This window comes from Rhinopithecus bieti, unplaced genomic scaffold, assembly GCF_001698545.2.
Source record: "Rhinopithecus bieti isolate Rb0 unplaced genomic scaffold, ASM169854v2 scaffold_70066, whole genome shotgun sequence".
Classification (NCBI taxonomy): Eukaryota; Metazoa; Chordata; class Mammalia; order Primates; family Cercopithecidae; genus Rhinopithecus; species Rhinopithecus bieti.
In genome coordinates, this window is record NW_016826556.1 from 25,155 (window position 1) to 31,225 (window position 6,071).

General features: G+C 41.2%; 1 pseudogene; it reads right to left on the bottom strand.

Annotated features, from left to right (window-relative positions):
* Positions 1–373: 373 nt before the first annotated feature.
* Positions 374–6,071, bottom strand: part of LOC108522997 (40S ribosomal protein S29 pseudogene) — a 111,368-nt pseudogene continuing 105,670 nt past the window's right edge.

Sequence of the window (6,071 nt, forward strand, 5' to 3'; positions counted from 1 at the left end):
TAATTCCTTCACAGGCTCTCCTTCCATCAGCCTAATGTGCCAAAAGGCTCAACACAAGTAATCCTATCTGCCTATTTCTTGCTTGATTCAATGGCTGAACAATGCTAGAAAAAAACACACCACTCTTTTCGCTTGTTTTAAATCCATGACCTCTATTGCAAATGAGCCTTCAATTCTACCTATTAATTCTATCACATTTGACCAGAATTTTTAAATTTTCTGCTCTCCAAATAAACTCTCCCTCCCAAACCTCCTATGTTCCCTATGCCATGTCTACCTCTGATTTTTATTTCATTTTATTTTATGTACAAAGAGCTAGCATAGTTTCTTTCATGAGGTGGATGCCTTGGATAATCCATTCAAGGAAGATCACTTAGTCCAATTTAATGAAATCTATATCCTTTGCATACTGACGGAAACACTGGCAGCACACATTGAGGCCATGTTTCTGGATCGCAACCATGCAAGTTTGAGTAGAGGTGACAAGAGTGAGAACTCTGACCAAATCTTCACAGACGGCTCCAGTAGAGCTGCTGGTGACCTATCTTGCTTTCAGGTACCTCTGATTATCTTATGCTGTACTCTTTGCTACTCCCATCCAGGTCTAGCCACATCACCATCCTTCTCTCCTTGAACACACTAAACCTATTTCAATCTTAAGTCTTTATATGAGCCATTCTCTCTGTCTGGAAAGTTCTTGCCCTTATCTTCACATCACTGATTCCTTAACATTCAGGTCTCAGCTTTGATGGCACCTCCTTAGAGAGGCCTTTAAGGAGGCTGAGGTGGGCAGATCACGAGGTCAGGAGTTTGAGACCAACCTGACCAACATGGTGAAACCATGTCTTTACTAAAAATACAAAAATTACCTGGGTGTGGTGGCGCGTGCCTGTAGTCCCAGTGACTCAGGAGGCTGAGGAAGGAGAATCACTTGAACCTGGGAGGCGGAGGTTGCGAGAGCCGAGATCACGCCACTGCACTCCAGCCTGGGCGACAGAATGAGACTGTCAAAAAAAAAAAAAAAAAATAGCCATTCAGTCACTTTCTGTCACCTCACAACATCACACCATTTTAATTCTCTGCATAAGACTAATTACTATCTGATAGTTCTTTTATCCATTATTAGTTGATTTCCTTGTTATTTAACTCCTGCCTCTAAGATGTAAGCTCCATGAGAGATGAGACTGTATGAACCTAGAACAGAACTGAAATGTATTAGGCACCCAATAAATATTTTCTATTTTCTAATGCAGTCATCATGTGTATTTGAAATAATACGAAAAAGTAACATAGTTATAGGTCAGATTCCTTGAGAAGCAGACTATGAGATAGAAATTAGCATTTTATTAGAGTACGCTTTTAGAATTAATGTCAGTGAGGGAAGAGAGGGAAGCAGGACTGGACAAAGGGAAAAGTTGGCTGGAATATAACCACAACACAGGTCTTGTTCAGTCCTGCAGAGAACTCTGGACCTTGGGTAACCCTTCAGAGATAACTCAAATTGGGGTAGAAGCGTCTGGTTTTTGTATTACTTTCCCATCTTGGATCAACCAGTTACTAGATGCAGGGCCCAGGAAGTTGATGTAATCTGAACCAAATGGCTGGCAGTTTCCGGGAAGTGCTGATGGGACAGGGCTGAGGGCCACCAGCTGGCAGCACTCTTTAAAGCTCAGGGATAGGTTCACCACTCCTGAGTGAAAACTTGAACCATGTAGTTCCATTTCTTCCCATAAGTCCTGACAGCAGCTCCTTTAAGATTCTGGAGGGCTCTTTTCCCGGAGGAAACTTACAAGAAGATTAGTGGGCCAGCTGTAGCCCATTCTGCTGCAGCTGTTCCCAGGGCCACAAATGATACACATCACTTCCTTCTTCTCATATCCATTCTAGATTCTCCTTATCATTAGTAGTACATCTTGAACTCGTTGGTTTTCCTGGAAAGATGAACCAGACTTTCAAACTTCAGATGTCTGAGTCCCTGGTCCCCATACTCAGGCTGAGGTTGCTACATTTGTCCATTTATTGTCAAAATTAGGCAAAAGAGTACCCAAGGACATCCATGTGGATCACTGGGGGTGCCAAATACATTCTTCCCTGCCACCACTGTGCAGCAGTCCTATCTCCTCCTGCTAAATTATCAGGCTAAATTATGCCTGCCAGAATGGTGACTCCTCTTCTTGTCTGCTGGTCCTTGGCATGAGGAACCCGAAATGCCTGGATAGCAGCCACAGCTTAAAGTTCAATGGGATTTTTGCCGAGTCCTCTGTTGGATGCTTTCCCTCTTTGTAAACCAGGATCTTAAATCCACAGAGCCTAGAGTTGTGGGGACAGGAAGCACAAATTCCCAAAGATAATTGCTGGGAATGATTGTAAGCAGGGTCATTCTGCTTCCATCTCTTGGTTTCTAGACCCCTGTATTCTACTTATTGAAGTCATAGCATTTTATTACTGCTGTTGCTTGTGTGCTGCATGGAATCGCAGCATGTAAACTATGTCATGTGAAGAATGGTGGTCTAGCCTCACAAGGTACCATCCTTGAGCTGGTGCCTCAGCTGTGATATCAATAGGCTGTCCCATCATTCTTTCAAACTGGGTGGTGTGATATGTCACAAGACTAGTGAATCCTATTGTCATGTGTCCACAGCCTCATATCCTTTACTCTGATACAATATTAAAGGGGCTCCAGTGTTGATGGATCAAACACTCTGTAAGCCCTCAGATAGTGGTGCTGGCTTAGTTTTGGCTGCTATAACAAATTATCGTAGACTGGGTGGCTTGAACAACCAACATTCATTTCTTATAATGTAGGGACTGGGAAGTCCAAGATCAAGGTGCCAGCTGATCCTGGGTCTAGTGAGGGGCCACTTCCTGGTTTACAGAGGGCCTGTCTTCTTGTCATCCTCATAAGGTGGAGAGCAGAGATAGAAGGTAAGATCTTATGTCTCTTCTTACGAGAGCACTAAATTCATTCACGAGAACTCCACTCTAATGACCTAATTACCTCCCCAAAGCCCTACCTCCTAAAACCATAATATTTTGGGTTAGGATTTCAACATACAAATATTGAGGGGGCACAAACATTCAGTCTCTACGTTGGCTAAGGTCTTTAAGGTATAAAAGGAATATCTACCTGGAATGGATATCTGTTCCAGTGAAAATGAATTACTGCCTCTTCTAGCAAGGAAAAGTCCAAAGTAATCAACTTGTCACAAAGTGAATGGGTGGTGTTCTTGACGGATGGTGCCACATTCAGGAGCTCAGTGTCGGTATTTGTGGTTGAATATTAGGTTGCAGCGGTAGTTAGATTAGCCTTGATAAGTGGAGACTGTGCTGTTGAGACGATGCATGGCTTCTGTCCCTGCCACCGTGACTATTCTAATCATGAGCTCATTACCTGAGCACTGGGATGCCTGATGGCAGAGGCTGACTGATGTCAACAGAAAAAGTCATTGTGTTTACTTAATTGTTTAGTGTCAACTTCTAGGCAGATGCTCTCTGGTGGACATTAACATGCAATACAAAGATCTTTACACATTATGCCCCTCACAAATGTCCACACCAATACTACCACAGACTTTGTCCTAGTTCCCTTTTAGACCCTTGACCAACTAGCCATGCTATGTACCACTGCCTGTATTCTAACCACACAAAAGGGAAAGCCTTGCCCATTGAGAGGGCTTATTCTCTCTACTTCCTATCAGAGCTACCCTTGAGTGAGATGTTTTTGGCTTAGCTCATATATCGTGGCAACCCTTCTCTTAATCAACCCATTTGCCCCCCACCATCAGGCAGCCATAATGGGTGCCCCCATACATAACCCATGAGGCCATAGATGTGAACTGAACAACAGGTACTGGTAGATGGCACAGGTCTCTGGATCATCTGCTCATGCTGCTTTCTTGTGCTTCCCAGTCTTGTTTTTACCCAGTTCCAGATATACCACTCCCATTTTATGATGGACTACTATGGGGCCCATTTAACCCTATGACTTAGTGAGACTGACATAACACAGCTCATGGTGGAAAGTCATGCTGCTTATCTCTACTAGGGAGCTGTTTTGTGAATGGCATATAATCCTCTGCCCTGGATGGCATAGTCCTGCCCTGGAACCTAGATATCTACACGACAATTCTTTTGTCGGGGCTTTTAAATAGCATGTTAATAACATCTACATGGCCATTCTTCTATTGAGACTTCTATTGGAAAAGACACTTCAAGCAGTGTCATTTCTCACCACAGAGTCTGCCATTGCCACAGGCTGTGCATGTACCAAGTGTCAGGACTGCTTATACAACAGGATTGACTTTCGTCAGAAGCCTTTCCTGCAGTAGACCCTACTCAAAGTGAAGCTGGAAACTTTTCATGACAATTCAGTGTATGGACCAGAGCAGTATTCCTAGGTAAGAAATATTGTTTTCAAAAGCCAAAGGTGAAAAATATGGTATTGTGCATCCCTCTTTGTGGAGGGAGATGGGAGAGGAAATATTTCCTTTCTTTTGAAAAGGATGTTCAACTTTTACTAGGCCACTGGACCTCTATAAATTTCACTGATGATGTTTCATATTCCTGACATTTTTGGGGATATCTCCCATACTCAGGAGTGCATATGTCTTACTAAGGAGTCCAAAGAACTTGCCACTTCTTGTGTATTTGGTCCAATTAGCCATGATATCATTGATATAGTCAATGGTCCAGGTGTCTTTGGACTACATTATGACAGAGGGAAGGAGAATTAATAAAGTTCTTGGGCAAGCTTGTAAGCATCTACTCTTTTGCATGCCTAGTGAATGTGAACTGTTTCTGATCCTCATTTTTTATATGGATAGAAAAGAATACTTTTAAAGCACATCCATGACTGCATTTCATATTCTGAGGTCACATTAATTTTCTCTAGCAAAGACACTACATCTCACACAAGTGCAATTGGAGCTGCTAACTGTGAATTTGTCATAGTCATCCTCCAGGATCTGTTTGCCTCTCTTTTATTTTTTATTTTTTCAGTGATTATAATGTCTATTTTTTTCCATAATAAACTCTTATTTTAGATTCAGGGAATACATGTGCAGGTTTGTTACATGAATATATTGTGTGATGCTAAGGTTTGGAGTACAGACCCCATCACCCAAGTAGTGAGCATAGTACCTAAATGGTAGTTTTTCAACCTACACTCCCTTCCCTTCACTAGTAGTTCACAGTGCTAGTAGTCTGCTGCTCCCATATTTATGTCCATGTGTACTCAAAGTTTAGCTCCCACTTATAAGCGAGAACATATAGTATTTAATTTTCTGTTCCTGCGTTAATTCACTTAGGATAATGGCCTCCAGCTGCATCCATGTTGCTGCAAAGGACATTTCATTCTTTTATATTACTGCATAGTATTCCATAGTGTATATGTATCACATTTCTTATCCAGTCCACTACTGATGAGCCTGTAGGTTGATTTCATGTCTTTACTATTGTGAATAGTTCTGTGATTAACATACAAGTGCATGTCTTTTTGCTACAACAATTTATTTTCCTTTGAGAATTTATCCCAGTGATGGGATTGCTGGATTAAATGGTAGCTCTGTTTCAAGTTATTTGAGAAATCTCTAAACTGACTTCCATGGTGGCTGAACTAATTTACATTCCCACCGACAGCGTTATAAGCATTCCCTTTTCTCCGCAGCCTCATTAACATCTGTTATTTTTGACTTGTTAATGATAGCCATTCTCACTGATGTGAGATGGTATCTCATTGTGGTTTTGATTTGCATTTCTCTGATGATTAGTGATGTTGAGCACGTTTTCATATGTTTGTTGGCTGATTATACGTCTTCTTTTTAGAAGTGTCTGTTCATGTCATTTGCTTATATTATAATGAGGTTATTTGGTTTTTGCTTGCTGATTTGTTTAAGTTCCTTATAGATTCTGGATATTAGAACTTTATTGAATGAATTGTTTGTAATATTTTCTCCCATTCTGTAAATTGTCTGTTTATTCTCTTCATAGTTTCTTTTGCTGTGCAGAAGCTCTTCAGTTTAATTAATTATGTCCATAGGGCCATAACCATTTTTTTTTTTTTTTTTTTTTTT